This window comes from Hyla sarda, chromosome 8, assembly GCF_029499605.1.
Source record: "Hyla sarda isolate aHylSar1 chromosome 8, aHylSar1.hap1, whole genome shotgun sequence".
Taxonomy (NCBI): domain Eukaryota; kingdom Metazoa; phylum Chordata; class Amphibia; order Anura; family Hylidae; genus Hyla; species Hyla sarda.
The window spans coordinates 216,618,586-216,639,894 of record NC_079196.1 but is presented as its reverse complement, the minus strand read 5'-3'; the positions used below and the strand labels follow the sequence as shown (position 1 = coordinate 216,639,894).

At 42.0% G+C, this 21,309-nt stretch overlaps 1 protein-coding gene and 1 long non-coding RNA gene across 2 annotated transcripts in view; one reads left to right on the top strand and one right to left on the bottom strand.

Annotated features, from left to right (window-relative positions):
- Nucleotides 1–21,309, top strand: part of MYO15A (myosin XVA) — a 149,138-nt gene that overhangs the window by 7,917 nt on the left and 119,912 nt on the right. The window lies entirely within an intron of this gene.
- Nucleotides 1–21,309, bottom strand: part of LOC130284806 (uncharacterized) — a 97,528-nt gene that overhangs the window by 38,763 nt on the left and 37,456 nt on the right. The window contains exon 2 of the long non-coding RNA XR_008847146.1: nt 982–1,069. This is a non-coding gene — a long non-coding RNA (uncharacterized LOC130284806). The remainder of the gene's footprint in view (nt 1–981; nt 1,070–21,309) is intronic.

The window sequence follows — 21,309 nt, the reverse complement described above, 5'->3', positions numbered from 1 at the left end:
CAGTTTGTTCCAAACGCTGAGCAGCGGAGTACCCCTTTAACCAAGAGAAGGACTTGTAGCTGTAGTTTTTATCGATACCACTTTGAAGTACTATTGACTTTTTTGATCAATTTTTATTCAGTTATTTTTCTGGAAGGTGATAAAAAAAAATCAGCAATTTTGCTGTTTGGAATTTTTGGGCATTTACACCGTTTACCGTGTGGGATCAGGAATGTGATAATTTCATAGTTTGGACAAATATGTTGATTTCTTTATTTCTTTATAATTTTTTTTTTATTTTGGCCCTTTAGTGGTAGAGTCACAATAGTTTGTCTTTCAATTTCAAATTTTCAGATTGACACAGACCCACCCACGCCCAGTGGGCTCTAGCATCTGCCCAAGTTTTCTTGCTAATGCTTGTAGCCTTGGTCTGTAGCCACATTTTAGTCCCTTAGCCCTTTGGAGGTAGAGTCACAATAGGTCATCTATTATGTTTGTCCAGATCAGCATGGCCCTGCATTTGCCCAGTGAGCCTTAGAATCTGCCAAGTGTGCATGGTGCAGCAGCCAGCCCTGGTATTTGGACACTTTTGGCCCTTTGGTATTACAGTCACAATGGGTCATCTAAAATGTTTTTCCAGGCCAGCATGGGCTCACCCAAACTCAATGGGTCCAAACATCTGTTTGGGTTTTCTTTGTCATTCTGCTAGCTGGGAGAGTCACAATGGTTTGTCTGTCTATTATATTTTTCCCGTTTTAGCATAGCCCCACCAAAGCCCAGTGGGCACTTGCCTGAATTTTCTTGGTCCTTCTGCTAGCCCTAGTCTATGGCCACTTTTTGGCCCATTGGTGGTATCATCACATGGCCCTGCCCCAAGCCCAGTGGGTTCTACCATTTGCCTGTATTGCCTTATGCTGCTACTAGTCCTGATCTATCACCACCTCTAAGGACCCTATAAAGGACTTCCTGCAGTCTCCTGTCTAGAGATGAGTGACAGCTTACCTTCACAGCTGAGTGGGTGCACAGGTTGCTGCAGGCGCTCTCTCAGACGTCTTTAACAATATATTTCTCGTCGGGATGAGAAATCGATCTGTTCAGACAAAACCAAAGACAAATTTGGAAACATCTCTGATTAAAGTTGTATGAATGAAAGAGACCTGAATCCGAAGCTTTCATTAATTTTTTACAGCTCGCCATTGGTCGAAAATTATTAAAAAGGTATTAGAAAAATGTACAGGTGTGAGATAACCTTCTGCAGGTTGTAAGGTTTTGGCTGTCATTTTAGTCTATTATATGACAGGTCTAAGTAATTCTGTCTGATACATTATATGTAGCTAAGTATAACTCCCATCATGCAAGTTGTACTTTTCTAACACCTTGAGAGCCACAGTTTGGGAACACTGGTTTATTTACTTTACTTTTTCCCACCACTGGTGTATGTTAGGACACCAAGTCGGGAAATAATGCTCTGTTCACACCTAATTTTGTGCATTTTGTAGACTAAAAACACCAGGATATAAACAAATTAACACCAATTTATGAAAAAGTAAGTTAACAATCTAAAGTCACTGAGTGCATATTTACATTCTGTGTCTAAAACACAACTTTTTGTCACAGAATGACTTTTTGTGACCAAATATAATTTATGATATATATATATATATATATATATATATATATATATATACATATTTATTTATTTTTTGTGACACATAATATAATTTATGATACAAAATACCTCTCTCTGACATATTTGTAATTGTATGACACAGAAAGACTCTGTGACACTATATATTTTTAATATACAGAATTACTTTTTCTTATACAGAATATAACTACTGTATATGATATTGGATGACTGCCTTTTTGTGACATATTATAGTTTTATAAGACACATTATTGTTTGTAGACATGGATTTTTATAGAATTGAAAATAGAAAATGGAGAGAAAAAACTACATTACATCCCCAAAGAAAAGGCACTTTAAAACATACAGTTTTCTCAGATTATATATATATATATATATATATATATATATATATATATATATATATATAGACAAAGAATTGCTATATATATATATATATATAGATATATAGATATAGATATATATATGATCGGAATGAATGAACTAATCGTATGAAATACTTTCGTCTTTACATAGTTGAATGCGCTGACAACAAAATCACACAAAAATTATCAATGGAAATCAAATGTATCAACCCATGGAGGTCTGGATATGGAGTCACACTCAAAATCACAGTGGAAAACCCCACTACAGGCTGATCCAACTTTATGTAATGTCCTTAATACAAGTCCCAATGAGGCTCAGTAGTGTGTGTGGCCTCCACGGGACCGTATGACCTCCCTACAACGCCTGGACATGATCCTGATGAGGTGGAGGATGGTCTCCTGAGGGATGTCCTCCCAGACCTGGACTAAAGCATCCGCCAACTCCTATGGACAGTCGGTGGTGCAACGTAGCGTTGGTGGATGGATGTGCTCAATCGGATTCAGGTCTGGGGAACGGGTGGCCAGTCCATAGCATCAATGCCTTCCTCTTGTAGGAACTGCTGACACACTCCAGCCACATGAGGTCTAGCATTGTCTTGCATTAGGAGGAACCCAGGGCCAACCGCACCAGCATATGGTCTCACAAGGGGTCTGAGGATCTCATCTCGGTACCTAATGACAGTCAGGCTACCTCTGGCAAGCACATGGAGGGCTGTGCGGCCCCCAAAGAAATGCCACCCCACACCATTACTGACCCACCACCAAACCGGTCATACTGGAGGATGTTGCAGGCAGCAGAATGTTCTCCACGGCATCTCCAGACTCTGTCATGTCCGTCACATGTGCTCAGTGTGAACCTGCTTTCATCTGTGAAGAGCACAGGCCGCCAGTGGCAAATTTGCCAATCTTGGTGTTCTCTGGCAAATGCCAAATGTCCTGCACGGTCTTGGGCTGTTAGCACAACCCCCACCTGTGGACGTTTGGCCATCATACCACCCTCATGGAGTCTGTTTCTGACCGTTTGAGTGGACACATGCACATTTGTGGCCTGCTGGAGGTCATTTTGCAGGGCTCTGGCAGTGCTCCTCCTGCTCCTCCTTGAACAAAGGCAGAGGTAGCGGTCCTGCTGCTGGGTTGTTGCCCTCCTACGGCCTCCTCCACGTCTCCTGATGTACTGGCTTGTCTCCTGGTAGCGCCTCCATGCTCAGGACACTACGCTGACAGACACAGCAAACCTTCTTACCACAGTTCGCATTGATGTGCCATCCTGGATGAGCTGCACTACCTGAGCCACTTGTGTGGGTTGTAGACTCCGTCTCATGCTACCACTAAAGTGAAAGCACCGCCAGCATTAAAAAGGGACCAAAACATCAGCCAGGAAGCATAGGAACTGAGAAGTGGTCTGTGGTCACCACCTGCAGAACCACTCCTTTAGTGGGGGTGTCTTGCTAATGGCCTATAATTTCCACCTGTTGTCTGTTCCATGTGAAATTGATTGTCAATCAGTGTTGCTTCCTGAGTGGAAAGTGGGATTTCACAGAAGTGTCATTGACTTGGAGTTACATTGTGTTGTTTAAGTGTTCCCTTTATGTTTTTTGATCAGTATATATATATATATATATATATATATATATATATATATACATATATATATATGTTGTTGTTTTTTTTTTACTGAACTTACAACTTAAAAAACCTGTGTTCACAATGCTGCTTTTGTAAGTTAGATCAGCTAGATATTATGTCTAGCTACGTAAAACTGTGCCTCATATGAAAGGGTTAATAGTGACTAGGTGCTCATACCGTCCTGTTTCACTCGCATTCAGGTTCTTGAGTCTCATCACTATGTCCTTTCATAGGAAAAGTCTCAGAGTGGTAAAGTAGGAATGGTACAGGCTACTTGCATTATTCATATTAAACTGAGCCAAGAATATAGTGTTACAGCACAAGAGAACCGCCACTATATCTTGGCTTCCTACTTCTCAGTGCTCTGCAGAAGCGTCACTATGTGCAATGTAATAGGAATCCCCCTGAACATATTCTGAGAGTCTCTGGATTTCTCAAGTCTCCGTCAAGGACTTACATGGATCTATCTTTTTGCCTGGAATATAACTTTCTGAACCTAAACTGGAGAAGAGTTTTGGAGGATTCCTGCAAAGAGAGGACAGAAGCCACTTTCCTCGTAAACCAAGGATGGGTGACTGGGTCACCATACCACAACCCGAGCAAGGTAACTGAAGATATTGACTATGCAATGAGCTTGGTATTCATAAACATTCTGAGCCAGTCAGCAGCACAGAGTATTTTTTGTAATTAATGCAAAAGACATTGTGTTGCAACAGCATGAACATTCCATTCTGTATAGTTTTAGATCTATAATTCGATTCCGGAGTCCTCAACCAGAGTGGATACAGTGCGTCGCTGCAGTGTATAATCTCAGAAATGGCAGATATGTTCCACCTTTTAGTATTCAGACAGGGAAATTAGCATGAGCTTGGAAAGTTTTCATCATGGGTGGCAAAAAAGGTGATGCGAAACCAGCCAAGAAAGGTGGTGGAAGAGCGTCACCCTCCAAGCCTGAGCCAAAGAGCAAAGATGAGAAGAAAGGGGGGAAAGGAAAGGAAAAAGATGACAAAAAGAAAGGGAAGGAAGGGAAGAAGAAGAAAGAAATAAGTGAAGAGGAGGAAGAAGTGTCTGAGGCAGAGCAAGCTAAAAGTGAAGAGAGCAAAAATGAGGAGGAGGAAGAAGAGGAAGAAGTCCCGGTAGCTAGAGGAAGGAGAGGAAGAGACAAAGGTGTGGCAGCCCTAAAAGGGGCTTCTAAAGCAATGGTTGGGATGAACAAAGGTAAAAAAGTAGAGGAACCAAAAATTATTGAAGAAAAAGCACCAAAAAAAGATTTAGCAAGAGCTCAACTAAAAGGGGCAACCAAAGCCATGGCTGGACTGGCTAAAAGAACTGCCGTTCCTCCTCCTCCTCAAAAGAAAAAGAGGAGCCTGAAGGCGACATCTAAACTTTTTATGAAATTCCGGCAATTGAAACCTAGGAGATCTAGGAAAGGGTACTTCAAGACGGCATCAAAAATGTTCATGGGCTTAAGAAGAAAGTTTGCAGGTTCATCTCTTCTGGATAAGAAAAAGAAGTCTGCAGCGATGTTAAAAAACACATCCAAGCTTATGCTGGGCTTACGGAAAAAAAGCTCAAAAAAACCATTGCCAAAAGCTAGTGCAGCCAGTGATACATCAAAACCCAAATCTTCATTCTTACTTATTAGATTGGGAGGAAATGCTCCAAAACCTGACCCACTAGACAAGAAAGGACAAGGGAAGCTGTTTGGGGGGTTGTTTGGCCGAAAAAAAGCGAAAGATAAATTTAAACCAAGAGCTAAAGTGCTTTCTAAAGTATCCGCAGCTGCGAGTTGGTTGACCAGAAGATTTCTCTCCAGGAAAAATAGATATTTTCAGAATGAGAGAGCCATTCAGGATGCTTGGCTTACTAGGATGGGAGCCCAGAAGTTGCCATTCCCTTCACAGGAGGACCTTGATAGAAATAGGACACGTATGAAACGGTTTCCAGGTGCTCACAGATTCTATGGCCAATATGAAGATGTTTATGGACATCCAAAGAACTTTGAAGCCTATCGACACCAAAGATTCCCAACGCAAAGATATTTACAACATGGGCCTGGAAGACACGATGATGCATCAACTGAGTATTACAACTACCATGATGAAGAATATGGTTATGATCAGGGTGGATATTACAATGAGGAGGATGAGGAGTATCAATTCGCACACAATGGATATGATGGAGCAGATGAAGACTATGATGATTATTCTGGGTACCCTATGGAAGACGACTACACTTCTTACCAAGATAACATGGAGTATTGTGATGAGGGCAGTCATCTGCTGAAGAGTCAAAACTCCTATTTCCAATATGAAGCGGATGTTCATAATCAGCACAATGTATATTCATCAAATGGCTATGACGAGAATCAAATGGGCTATTCTCAGGATCCGATGAACCCTTATGATCCACAGGAGAGTGAAAGTGAGGCATTTGGGTATTTTGATGGACACCCTCCTTATTCTGAAATGGAAGAGATAGATGACTATAACTACCAAGGTGCAATTAATGACAGTGGCTACATGCAATCCCCTTATGCAGAGCCATTCAACCCATACGCCCAACATTCGGATGATATCATAGAACATGATACAGAAACAATGGAGCACAGAGATCATCCTTACTATGAGTCTGAAGAACAGGTAGAAGAAGACTCTTCAACATTATCCCGAAATAGGAAATATAAGCTGTTTCCAAGACCACAAGTAAAACTCTTTGGCCGAGAGAGACTAGATGTTCCATTACCTCCATCTCCACATATCTCATTTACAGATTTTGATGAAGAAGATGAGGATGGGGAAGAAGAGCCACTACTTCCACTGCAGCAGTCTAGAAATTCAAGACCACTTCCTGGTAAGTCTCTTTTTGCAAAGTCAGTTCAAAGAAATCTCAACCAGCCACATGCAAGAGGAGTGCAAAAGCTATTGTCTACAAAACCAATAGGAAGAAAAATGAACACATCCCAGTATCAAGACCATTACCAAGAGTCAGATTTGCAAGACTTCTCCCCGAGAGCATTCGGTAGCCCTTTGGGGCAATTCATGAAAAAGTCACTTGCTCCTAAACCAATCCTAAAACATAATGAGCAGCAGTTTCAAAAGCGACTTCCTTCTCCACCACCGAGGAATCCTTTTGCCCAGACAACATTTGAAAGGCCACAATCTCCGCTTCCTTCCCTAAAAAATGTTCGCCTACCACACCCTGACTCTCCAACTGGCAGAATCCCCTCATCACAACGGTTAGAGTCCTTGCAGAAAGATTTGGCAGACGAGTTGGATTCTGCTTTACCATACCACAAACGATTTGGGCTTAAACTGGCTGGTATGGATTCATCAAATGTTCTAAGAAGAACCCCTAATATGAACACTGAAACAAGCCTAGCTTTACAGCACTCCCAGCAAAGATTTCCCCCTTCACCATCTCCTGTACCAAGATTTATTAACCAAGGAAAAGAAATATCCATGCCCCCATCTCCCAACCTTTCTACAAGGCAGAGACCAGTTTCCCCCAAGCCTAGTATGAATGCATTTGGCCTAAACAAATCTAATATTCACTCTCAAAACCAAAGTGGACACAAGCAATCTGAGACACGTTCCTCTTTTAGACAAAGAGAAGCCTTGCCCTCACCTCCATTGGGCAAGCCAAACTTTCCAAGGTCACCATCACCGACAAGGATGACACATTGGTCTTCCAATTCTAGCATGCTAAATAAACCCCCCTCCTCACCACCACCGACCATGAAGAGAGGAAACAGCTTTAGAAACCATCACGGCAATACTCTAAATCGTCAACCATCAATGACTTCAAGAAATGTCTCTCCGTTACCCTCAGCCAGCAGAGTGGGCCAAAGAATTGGTCAATTTACAAAAAATGAACTTCAAATGCAATCGTCACCACTCCCGAGAAAAAAAGAAAGTTCCAATTTGTATCCGGAAAGTCAGATTGCACAATCGAAATCTCCACAAATGGCAAGAAGAATGGACGGAATTGTAAATGATCACCAAGGAGGATCCAGGCAAAGGTGGGGGAGTGAGACCGAATCTAGTGGAGAAATGAAACCACTAACATTAAATCCATTCATGAAGCATCTAAGACGCACTGGTGATATGAAACCACAAACTCCATCACCAACAAGACCACCAGTGTCACAGATGCCACCTTATAGAGAAGATAACATAAGCTCACCACGTCAAATGTCTCCGCGGCCACAAAATAGGTTTGGAATGCCTAGTTCACCAGCTGAACTGCGCAAGTCCCCGGTACTGAACAGATATGACAGTATGAGAAGTTCTTCTAGTCTGTGTCCACCCAGCTCTTCATCAAACCCCTTGAGACAAGGAAGTGACCCTTCTATGTCCAGGGAATTTCAAGAAAGTTCTTTGTTATATGATCAGCGTAAGTCACCGGTATTGAACAAATATGACAGTGTGAGAAGTTCTGCCAGTCTCATTCCACCTAGCACTTTATCAAACCCTTTCAGACAAGGAAGCGATCATTCAATGGCCAAACATTTTCAAGAACATTTTCCACCATCTTCCTTTGATCCCCCAAGGTCACCTCTGATGGCAAGACACAATAGTATGAGAGGAGTCACAAAATGGAAGACACCCAGCCCAGCACTACAAGGACAGGAACATGGTTTGGACTTTCATGAGCCTTCTGCACATTCTACCTCATATTCTGACCCCGCACGGTCACCAGTGATGGGAAGACCTGGTAGCATGAAAGGGACTTTAAATCGGTCATCCCAAAGTCCAGCTTCCCAACTAAATTGGCAAGGAAAAAGCCATATGATAAATAGAGATGTCAGTGAGGGCTCAATAATACCACCATCTGATCCAGCACCAACTTCTAAAGGTCCATTCTGGAAGCGATTTGGACAGCCACTTGTAGGAATGTCTCAGGGTCCCCCTCCATCACAACAGATGTTACGCAGAGAAGAACCTCCAATATCCAATCGTCTTCCAGACAAAGTACCTTCAAATCCATTTGTAAAGAAATTTGGCCAGATGGCAGGTAACCAAATTCAGAGGCCAAAGTCTCCAGCTTTTTCCATGAAAGAAGATCTTGGAGCAGGTAATTTTAAACCTCCCTCCCCACAAAATGTTAGACATCCCTATGACGACATAAGGAGTGTACCAAGCCAGTCCCCAAAACGGAATCCCATGTCCTATTCTGGAAACATGAACCAATCCCGACCTCCATCTCCTCAACCCGGGCTTAAATCATTAGGAGGATTCATGTCTGAGTCATTAAACCAGAGTGGAAGCTCGAGTATTCATCTACAATTTCGGGGATCTCCAACTTTGGCTGGTGCCAACCATTCATTCCCACGGCATCCGCCTCCAAGGGATCCATATGTGCGACATGGTCCACCGAGACATCCAGCAGAATACTATGAGGATGACTATGAAGATGGTAATGGAAGATATGCAGTGGTCATGCCCCAGGTTCATCAGATGGAAAACTTTCGAGGCCGTGGGAGTCTGCGGAGTCGGCCTTGGTCCAGGCATCATGCAGGGAACTTCCGTGAGATGCCAGGAATGCGGTCGCCTAACAGATCCATGCATATGCCTCGGACTGAAACTCGTGGAAGAGGTTCACAGAGGGCCAAAGAAAATGTTGCCAATTACCTTACACATGGCAGTACCCGATCCCCCAAAAACTGGCAACAGATGATTGGCACCAGGGGGAGGTCTCAGATGAATAACAAGGTAAGGTGACTGACACCTGTACTTTTGTGTTGTTTTATATGATAAATAACTAGATAGATGTATGTATATATAGATAGATATGTAGAGATAGATAGATATGAGATAGATATCCACACCAAAATGAAAAAATTCCTGTAGCACTCTGATATCTGTGAAACTTTAGTGCAGTTTATTTACCCAAAGTCATGGCAAAGTTTTGGCTGCCCAAAAGCTTGAGAAAGGCTGCAAGTGGGCAGCCGAACATCACCATGACTTTGTGTAAATTAACTGCACTAAAGTTTCACACATACTGTATTGGAGTGCTGCGGGATTTCTTTTTATTTGTGTGGATATCCTTAACCGTGCATGACCATTTATCTGCTTGCACCCGACACCGCTTGCCATACGTCTGGTTGTGCTGCTGTGTCTAGATAGATATAGTAGATATGAGATAGATAGATAAATAGATATGAGATAGATAGATACAGTAGATATGAGATAGATAGATATGAGATAGATAGATATGAGATAGATAGATAGATATGAGATAGATAGATATATAGATAGATATGAGATAGATAGATAGATAGATATGAGATAGATAGATTTGAGATAGATATATGGTGAGGGTGGGATGAGGGCAGATGGAATTACCCTAGGGGCAGATGGCATTAACTCGTTGTGTTCGTGACACCAGGGCATAGTTTATCCTCTACACCACCACCACCTCTACATCACTCTACTCCAACGCCAAGTTACAGAACAATGTCAGCTTTACTGAGACAGACAGATGTAACAGTCTATACAGCTTGTCTAGTATAGCCAAGGAGTTCCATATGTCACCCTGTAGGTCACATGGTCACTGGTACCTTCCTTGGTTACAATCACATGACAACAGTACTTTATGGCATAGAACAATTATGTACATTGCATTGGATAACACAAGCCTAGGCCTAGTACAGGAGTTGCAATGGTACAGGGGTGCAACTCCTGTACTAGGCCACCACAAACTCCCCCTCTTAACAACAGCCGTCCTTGGCTCCCAGTCCTGGAGAGCGGACGACGTGATGTGGCCACTGAGGCCTGTTGATTGCAATAACAGTTCCTGGGGCATTTTAAGACAATGTCCTTCTCAGGGCTGGTGAATAAAAAACTGGGGAAAGAGTCCATGTGGCATTGCTCTTAATGTGCTTACATGCTCAATTGGTGAGGATATGAATAACTGGGACAATGATATAAACATGTAAGATTTTTAGGACTTGCAACTGCATGCTGGAGAATAAGGATAAACCTGGATCACTCTGCCGGAGGCTCTCTACCCGAATGCCTTTTGCTGCTGGGGCCTTTCGGCTATAGCTACTTCTCCCCAGAACATTATACAAATAGAAAATACACATTTTCTGACAAAACATGTCGATATTACCATTACACATAGTAGCCCTGTCACTGTACGTGTTTACCTAGGCTTCCAGGAGAACTCTCTGGCCAGTAGAGTACGCTGTACACGATGGACAGGAAAATAGTTAGACATTAGATATGACATTTGATGACTGATGTGGACTGGAAATATAAACTGGTCAGCCACAGTCCTAACTAGACATGACATTTGACTAGTTTAGATACGCACAATGCTATGTACAACACTCACTATCTGTACATGAAATGATTTTAGAATTATGTATTCTATACTGACTATGGGTATACTATGGACAAATAACTTTTGTACAAAGGCACTACTATTCTCTGTACCCGGCTGGTAACCGTCCTGTCAGGGAGGTAGTGGATACGCTGCACCTGACAGGGTCAGGATACCTCCTATACAATTGCCATGGGCAGAAAAGACACTAAACACTTCAGACATTTTTGTATAAACATGTTATATACACTTTATTACGATGTGCCCTAAACAATACAACAATTACAATATTTGCATTCACTTGTGCAAAAAGGAATAAACAGTATACATTACTCTGAAAATATATATATTTCTCTTTGGAGTACCGCTCCATAGTTCTTGTACAGAAGAGTTCTCAGTAAGGATCACGGCTATTAGCCGGGCACCTACACTTATGCAAATGGTTACAGGAGTTCTTACAGTTGTTACAGTGTGTCACCCCAGTAGTAAGGAGATTACATGAGGAGGATTGTTACAGTGTGTCACCCCTGTAGTAAGGAGAGTACATGAGGAGGAGGATTGTTACAGTGTGTCACCCCAGTAGTAAGGAGAGTACATGAGGAGGAGGATTGTTACAGTGTGTCACCTCAGTAGTAAGCTAATTACTTGAGGAGGGGGCTTGTTACAGTGTGTCACCCCAGTAGTAAGGTGGAGCGTGTCAAAGGGCGGGCCAATGGGCAGAGTTAAGGGGGCTGCAAAATTTGCTTTTGTCTAGGGTGGTAAAAATCCTTGCACCAACCCTGGCTTTTAGTGAACTTTAACCCCAAAACTGATGTGAGAAGCCGGTCATGTTCTGGGTTGTTCCTCAGTCTTATCGCTGCCCACAATCTGCCGCAGTTATCAGTTTCCATTTACTATGATTTGACAAGAGAACAAAGAGATTTACTTCATAATACCTGACATAATAGAGAGTCTGAGGGAGACTGTAGGCCACCACTGATCCCCTCAGCACAAAGAGATTTATGTAAATGTGGAGAAATGATCCCGACCCAACTCACAGCCTTAGAAAGGAGCCGAGATATTTAATTAGGAAATGGAGGAGATTAAACTTTGGCAGCGATATGGACGCCGAGGTCACATGAGGGGAACAGAAACATTACATTACTATAGTAAATAAAGTATATATATATATATATATATATATATATATACACAGCTGGCATAAGTTATATATCTCCTGTATATAGTGATATGGACAATGCTGGTATAACCTGGGTATATACTGTATATAATTTATATGCACAGCTGGCATAAGTTATATATCTCCTGAATATAGTGATATGGACCATGCTGGTATAACCTGGGTATATACTGTATATAATATATATGTACAGCTGGTATAAGTTATATATCTCTTGTATATAGTGATATGGACCATGCTGGTATATACTGTATATAATTATATATGTACAGCTGGTATAAGTTATATATCTCCTGTATATAGTGATATGGACCATGCTGGTATAACCTGGGTATATACTGTATATAATTATATATGTACAGCTGGTATAAGTTATATATCTCCTGTATATAGTGATATGGACCATGCTGGTATAACCTGGTATATACTGTATATAATTATATATGTACAGCTGGTATAAGTTATATATCTCCTGTATATAGTGATATGGACCATGCTGGTATAACCTGGGTATATACTGTGTATAATTATATATGTACAGCTGGTATAAGTTATATATCTCCTGTATATAGTGATATGGACCATGCTGGTATAACCTGGGTATATATTGTATATAATATATATGTACAGCTGGTATAAGTTATATATCTCCTGTATATAGTGATATGGACCATGCTGGTATAACCTGGTATATATTGTATATAATTATATATGTACAGCTGGTATAAGTTATATATCTCCTGTATATAGTGATATGGACCATGCTGGTATAACCTGGGTATATACTGTATATAATTATATATGTGCAGCTGGTATAAGTTATATATCTCCTGTATATAGTGATATGGACCATGCTGGTATAACCTGGGTATATACTGTATATAATTATATATGTACAGCTGGTATAAGTTATATATCTCCTGTATATAGTGATATGGACCATGCTGGTATAACCTGGGTATATACTGTATATAATTATATATGTACAGCTGGTATAAGTTATATATCTCCTGTATATAGTGATATGGACCGTGCTGGTATAACCTGGGTATATACTGTATATATTTATATATGTACAGCTGGTATAAGTTATATATCTCCTGTATATAGTGATATGGACCATGCTGGTATAACCTGGGTATATATTGTATATAATATATATGTACAGCTGGTGTAAGTTATATATCTCCTGTATATAGTGATATGGACCATGCTGGTATAACCTGGGTATATACTGTATATAATTATATATGTACAGCTGGTATAAGTTATATATCTCCTGTGTATAGTGATATGGACCATTCTGGTACAACCTGGGTATATACTGTATATAATTATATATGCACAGCTGGTATAAGTTATATATCTCCTGTATATAGTGATCTGGACCATGCTGGTATAACCTGGGTATATACTGTATATAATTATATATGCACAGCTGGTATAATCTGGGTATATACTGTATATAATTATATATGCACAGCTGGTATAATCTGGGTATATGCTGTATACAATTATATATGTACGGCTGGTAGAAGTCATATGTGTATATTCATGGTCATTATATCTTAATAAGATGCAGCATTGGGAGTGGTATATGGTGAGATTTAGTATATTTTATGCATCATCATGTTCCTGGTTGATTTTAACCCCTCGTTTGGCATACAATGTACCTATAATACAGATATTTGTTGGTTAAGTAAAAATTGTAAATATACTGAATTATACATGCAGAAAATTTATGTTTTTTGCTCCATCAATGCCAAATGTATGGGTTGCCGTAATATACATAGCAGTGGTGTACAAACTGCGGACCTCCAGCTGACGCAAAACTGCACCTCCAAGCAGGCCCGGACAGCCTTCGGCTGTCCGGGCCTGCTGGGAGTTATAGTTTTGAAACAGCTAGAAGTCCACAGTTTGGAGACCACTGTTATGTTAAAGGGGTACCCACGTGGAAATGATTATTTTTTTTAAATCAACTGGTGCCAGAAAGTTAAACAGATTTGTAAATTACTTCTATTAAAAAATCTTAATCCTTCCAGTACTTTTTAGGGGCTGTATACTACAGAGGAAATGCTTTTCTTTTTGGATTTCTCTTCTGTCACGACCACAGCGCTCTCTGCTGACCTCTGCTGTGCATTTTAGGAACTGTCCAGAGCAGCATATGTATGCTATGGGGATTTTCTCCTGCTCTGGACAGTTCCTAAAATGGACAGCAGAGGTCAGCAGAGAGCACTGTGGTTGTGACAGAAGAGAAATCCAAAAAGAAAAGCATTTCCTCTGTAGTATACAGCCCCTAAAAAGTACTGGAAGGATTATGATTTTTTTTTAATAGAAGTAATTTACAAATCTGTTAAACTTTCTGGCACCAGTTGATTAAAAAAATAAAATAAGTTTTCCTCGGGAGTACCCCTTTAAATATATCTTTTCATAGCCTGTAATGCTCCAAAATTCCATGAATCCAAGTGGCACCAATCATATGCAAAAAGTCATGCTGTCATGTCAGATATTCTGCATTATCAGACAAACCGAATTTGCTAGATTAGGGGGTGTGCTGTACTGGATTTAAGGATTTTTGTATATGTAAGTACTACTATGGTTTTGGTGCATATTTTTTTCAAGAAAAGTAAAAACTAAAAGATTATATATATATATATATATATATATATATATATATATTGGGGAATATGCAAATCAGCTCATTACATCACCTTCTCAGGCAATGTTCCCTGGAATCAACTTAGCTCCAGTTACGGAATATAAAAAGCTAATCGGGATTAATGCCAAGCCAGAACTCTCTCTCCAGAAGGAAAGACTACCCATCTGCATGGGTACTCTTTCCTTCTGGAGAGAGAGTTCTGGCTTGGCATTAATCCCGATTAGCTTTTTATATTCCGTAACTGGAGCTAAGCTGATACCAGGGAACATTGCCTGAGAAGGTGATGTAATGAGCTGATTTGCATATTCCCCTACCCAGAATGCCTGCGGAGTGCTTAGTGGCCCTTGAAAGCTCCGTCACACCAGGAGTGGTGAACTCCCCCTGAGTTAAATACTCATCCCGTATATATATATATATTACACCAAGTCATGCAGCATCTGTGGTCTATTCTATTCAATTCGGAAAAATGTGTACCAAATACTAGCAGTGTGATCTGAGTCTAAACCTCTTCGATAGTAAGAAAATACATTTGTTTTTGTGATGATCATTTACTAATATGGTGCAAACGTGCAACACAGAAATATTTTTTTTTTAAATGACTAAAAAGGTAAAAAAAAATTGGATCTGGATAATTTGGCATAGGGGTAACTAGAAATATTCATAAATCGTGAACCTTAAAGTTTTTATTGGCCTTAAATTCATCAACCTGTAAGGGGAAAATCATAATCCCCCCCAAAAAAAATTGCTGACATTTTTTTGTAATACTCAGGCACACCAGCCTGACAGTTACTTCCCTCCACAAGTCACAGCACACTTGATGGTTGCACACACAATTTATTGGAATGACACCCTTGAATATTGTAGAACAACCACCACGTCCCACATCACTACTCCTCGAAGAGGTCAGGTTTCACCCAAGATGGCCGATAGATCCTGCCCAAACTAACAATGGGGCACTGAGAGGCTACTCCCTACCACAGCCTCGTCCAGATAAGTGAAGAACAATTGAGTTGTCTATTCCCTCCCATCACCTCCATGGGTCCTCTGATTGCTCCCCTTCATGGGAATTCCCCCCCTGACCACCTACTGTTGTGTGACAGACACCCAAGACTTTGGCACTAGTTGATTTAAGAATTTTTTTTTTTGCACCAGAGTACCCCTTTAAATAAAGCAAAAGATTATATGCTCCTGAAGTAACCTCTTATTACTTATGGGATTAAAGTGCACCTGCGGTCCTTTCTAGAATCGCTATATAGGGGGGCTGATCACATACCTTTATACGATTTGTTGACCTGCCTCCCCCTCAACCGTTTCGGAGTTATGGGGTGTTTTATTTCCATCTGACAGATTGCTAAATCTATTAGATGGCCGCGCAAAATTATGACACGCAGGAATGATTCCCTGCAATACACGATCCCCTTACTTTCTTTTGCCGTACTCGCCAGGATCTGACTATGTCAGAAGGAATGGCTTTTAGATAAAGGATTAAAGGGGTACTCCACTGCTCAGCGTATGGAACAAAATGTTGCAGCTCGTGACATCATAGCCCCGCCCATCATGACGTCACGCCCCGTCCCCTCAATGCAAGTCTATGGGAGTTGGCGTGACAGCCGTCACGCCCCCTCCCATAGACTTGCATTGAGGGGGCAGGACGTGACGTAATGAGGGGTGGGGCTATGATGTCACGAGCTCCCGGCGCTGGCTCTAATTGTTCGGAACATTTTGTTCCATACGCTGAGCAGTGGAGTACCCCTTTAACCATCACTCTTAAGCAAAATGACCTCAACTAGGATTGTAAAGAACCTGAACATGATAGCACCAAATTAGCAAATGCCCCATTGTGTGGTGGTGACAGCTTGACCTCTAGGACAGTGTTTCCCAAGTTGGGTGCCTCCAACTGTTGCAAAACTAGTTTTGCAACATCTGGAGGCACCCTGGTTGGGAAACTCTGCTTTAGAAGCTATAGGGGGAATGCATGCAGCAGCGTTTGAATTTAGCAACTGGAATATTCCTTTACTCATTCTGCATAAGGATGAATCGTGTGAATCCTAAAGCTTAAGTGTTACCGTACAAAACTGTGATGCCGAATTTCCTTAAAGGGGAATACCAGTTGTCTACAACCACCATGTTCCCATGTTTTTTTTTTTTTGCAATGCATGTTACCAATGCGCGCAGGTAAGTAGATCCTGCTACCAGACAACAGTTCGGGCAGATCACATGAGACACAAGACCTGTACAGCTAATTGCTTTGTACTTGACACCTTCCTGCCGGTTTGGCACTCTTTAAAGGGGTACTCCCCTGGAAATCATTTATTTATAAATTTTTTAAACAACTGGTGCCAGAAAGTTAAACAGATTTGTAAATTACTTCAATAAAAAAATATTAATCCTTCCAGTACTTATCAGGTGATGTATGTTACAGAGGAAGTTCTTTTCTTTTTGAATTTTCTTTCTGTCTGACCACAGTGCTCTCTGCTGACACCTCTGTTCATTTTAGGAACTGTCCGAAGCAGGAGAGGTTTGCTATGGGGATTTTCTCCTGCTCTCGACAGTTCCTGACATGGACAGAGGTGTCAGCAGAGAGCACTGTGGTCAGACAGAAAGGAAATTCAAAAAGAAAAGAACTTCCTCTGGAACATACAGCAGCTGATAAGTACTGTAAGGATTAAGATTTTTTCAATAGAAGTAATTTACAAATCTGATTAACTTTCTGGCACCAGTTGATTTTAAAAAGGGCATTTCCACCTGGAATTATTAGGAAGAAAAAAAAAATCACTAGTTCAGATTTATGTGCTGAGCAGATTGATATATAACTTTGTGGCTGGGTTCACACTACATGACTCCGGTCGACTCATTGAAATGAATGAGATATGGGCTGGGCCCGGTTGGGATACGGGAGCGCCCGGTTTTCACTCCTTCCAGCCGGATCCGGTTCCTGTGTGTTCAAAACGTAGTGTGAACCCAGCCTTACTTGTAACTGATTGATTGAAATCTTTGATCTTTCAATACTTAGGAGTCCAGTGGGCGGTCTTATCATTGAGCGACACTTGCCACTGGAATCCTAAGCATAAAAATAGCAGGAATTTCAATCAATTACAAGATATACGGAATATTTTCCTTGATAGATCTATACCTGTGTGTGGTATGGGGTGCGATGAGGGCAGATGTTGTTACCCTAGGGGCAGATGGCATTAACCTCTTGTATTCGTGACGCCAGGGCGTTGTTTAACCTCTGCACCACCCGAAGGTATGCCGCTGGATCCTGGGCTAGGCACGGGGCAAATAATGACTCCTACGCCAGGCAGCTTTACTGAGGTAGACAGGTGTAATAGTCTTGACAGCTCAGTTAGTTCCAAGAAGGTGACCAGTGACTTCAGAGACTCTAGGGCTCACTGGGACTTGTAATGGTTTTGGACAATTTGCTGCAGGTCCACGCTGACTGTATGCAGACTGATCTTGACTGACTTCACCCTGTATGTAGCTTACCAGGTTTTGACATTCACCTGGATTAGTGGAAGCGTGGTTGTGTGGTAGGCCTTGGGTCTCCTCAAGACACCAGACACTCTCTCTAGGTCTTGACTGTTCCCCATCATGCATAGAACTGACGAGGTCCTCCCAGAGTTGGGGGAGACTCTGGAGGAGTCCCATAGGTCACCCTATAGGTCACATGGTCACTGGCACCTTACTTGGTTACAACACATGACAACAGAATTTAAAGGCACATAACAATATATACACATTACATTAGATAACATAGGCACTTAGTACTGTTTATAAAACAGAAGAAAGGGAGGCCCAGGGGTCACTGAAATAGTGTCCACCTGACAGGGCAGCAATGGTACAGGGGTGCAACTCCTGTGCTGGGCTACCACATCTGCATATTACGGTCCTCTTGATTTCCCAGTTTGATGACAATACTCTGTGTTTGTTGTAGTTAGTTATTTTGATGGGACGCCCCAGCACATAGTCAGGAAGGGACTGTCTTCACGGTTATAAATCCGTTGGTTAGGGCGGATACGCAATAGACAGCGACAGGGGCTGCGGGTGAGTGTACGACCTCACTTATTCTCTGCCCATACGTGACATGGCGTAGCTAGATTGATCCAGATCTCTGTGGAAAAACAAAGTTGGTCAGGTGTTTCCAGATGTCTGTGGAGAAACATGGCGTGGTCAAATGGATCCAGATCTTGATGGAAAACAATGGCCTGGTCAGATGGATCCAGATCTTGATGGAAAACAAAGGCCTGATCAGATGGATCCAGATCTCGGTGGAAAAATGTATCCTGATCAGATGGATCCAGATCTCGTGGAAAAATGTATCCTGATCAGATGGATCCAGATCTCGGTGGAGAAACATGGCCTGGTCAGATGGATCCAGATCTCTATAGAGAAACATGGCCTGGTCAAATGGATCCAGATCTCTATAGAGGAACATGTCCTGGTCAGATGGATCCAGATCTCTATAGAGGAACATGGCCTGGTCAAATGGATCCAGATCTCTATAGAGAAACATGGCCTGGTCAGATGGATCCAGATCTCTATAGAGGAACATGACCTGGTCAGATGGATCCAGATCTCTGTAGAGGGACATGGCCTGGTCAGATGGATCCAGATCTATATAGAGAAACATGACCTGGTCAGATGGATCCAGATCTCTATAGAGGAACATGGCCTGGTCAGATGGATCCAGATCTCTATAGAGAAACATGGCCTGGTCAGATGGATCCAGATCTCTATAGAGAAACATGACCTGGTCAGATGGATCCAGATCTCTATACAGGAACATGGCCTGGTCAGATGGATCCAGATCTCTATAGAGAAACATGGCCTGGTCAGATGGATCCAGATCTCTATAGAGGGACATGGCCTGGTCAGATGGATCCAGATCTCTATAGAGGAACATGACCTGGTCAGATGGATCCAGATCTCTATACAGGAACATGGCCTGGTCAGATGGATCCAGATCTCTATAGAGAAACATGGCCTGGTCAGATGGATCCAGATCTCTGTGGAGAAACATGGTCTGGTCAGATGGATCCAGATCTCTATAGAGGAACATGGCCTGGTCAGATGGATCCAGATCTATGTGGTGCCATGCTGATGGAGGGACAGCGTTTAGCACAAGAAGTAGAGCCTTCCTTCAGGTGTGAACAGTTCAGGCTGGTGGTGGAGGTATAATGGTGCAGGGAATATTTTGTTGGCACACCCTGACTCTTCTGTTAGCTGTGGTTGAATGTTTGCACAGCTTAGCTAAGCATTGTGGTGACTAAGTTCATCCCTTCATGGCAGCTGTTTCTCCTATGGAATGAGCTATACAATCAGCTTGTAACTTCAGAATTCACATATAGAAAAAAATCGCTCATGGTACAGATGAACCTTTTTCCATTTCTTTCATTTTCTTTATTTCTTTTTCATTGTAGTCCTTCAGACATAAAGTGCTTTTAGTACAAAAGTGTGCAGAAAGTTACAGCATTGGACCGGTGTTCATGGCACGACTAGAAATGTTTAAACTAGATATAATAGACTATATCCAGTTTCTTAAAGGAAATCTGTCATCAGTATCACCCGCACTAACCTGTCATACTGGCTTGTAGTGCGATTGATACTGATCAAAATGATACATACGGTGTCCCGAACCGTCCTGCCGGTCCGCCGTTCTTCCGCTTTATCTTCATATGTAAATCAGGTCCTTGGGGCATGGGGGCGGAGCTACGACTGGAGCTCCGTGCACCCCTACGTCACCTTCGGTAACTAGTAAGGACCCTCCATGCATCCTCTGTACACTCGCTTCGTGAATGAGGCTGAGAAGAACGCCGCTTCAGGGCGTATCCTGGAAGCGGCGCATCCACCATAAAGCAAACCAGCTGCACGAGGAGGGAGCCCGCCCAGCCGAAGGTGACGTGGGGGTGCCCATGCCCATGCCCCAAGGACCTGATTCACATATGAAGATAAAGTGGAATAATGGCGGAACGGCTGGATGGTTCAGGTAAGTATAATTTTGACCAGCATCACCCGCACTACAAGCCTGTATGACAGGTTAGTGCGGGTGATACTGATAATAGATTTCCTTTAAATCCTCAGACCGGCCCATCTGGGACCAACAACCATGTCACGTTCACAATCACTTACATTTTCTTTCTTTATCATTCTGATTCTCGGTTTGAACTTTATCAAGTTGTTTTGACCACATCTACATGCCTAAATGCATTAATTTGCTGCCATGTGATTGGCTGATTAGCTACTTGTGTTAATAAGCAATTGAACAGGTGTAGAAACACAAAGAAATTGATCAGCTCACCAAAGTCCATATGTGTCAAGCATCAGGCAATAGTCCCGGAGCACGGAGACAGGGAGCCGCCACTCCCCGTGGAACTGAGAAAAAGAAGTGGAGGGGGTCCAGCTCCTGGGTGGAGGTATCCAGTAAAACTTAACCTTTAATGGCAACTAATTAAAACATGGAAAATCGCCACAAGGTGGCAAGTGACATGTCACTTAAAAACAAAAGGGAGGTGAAACACCGACG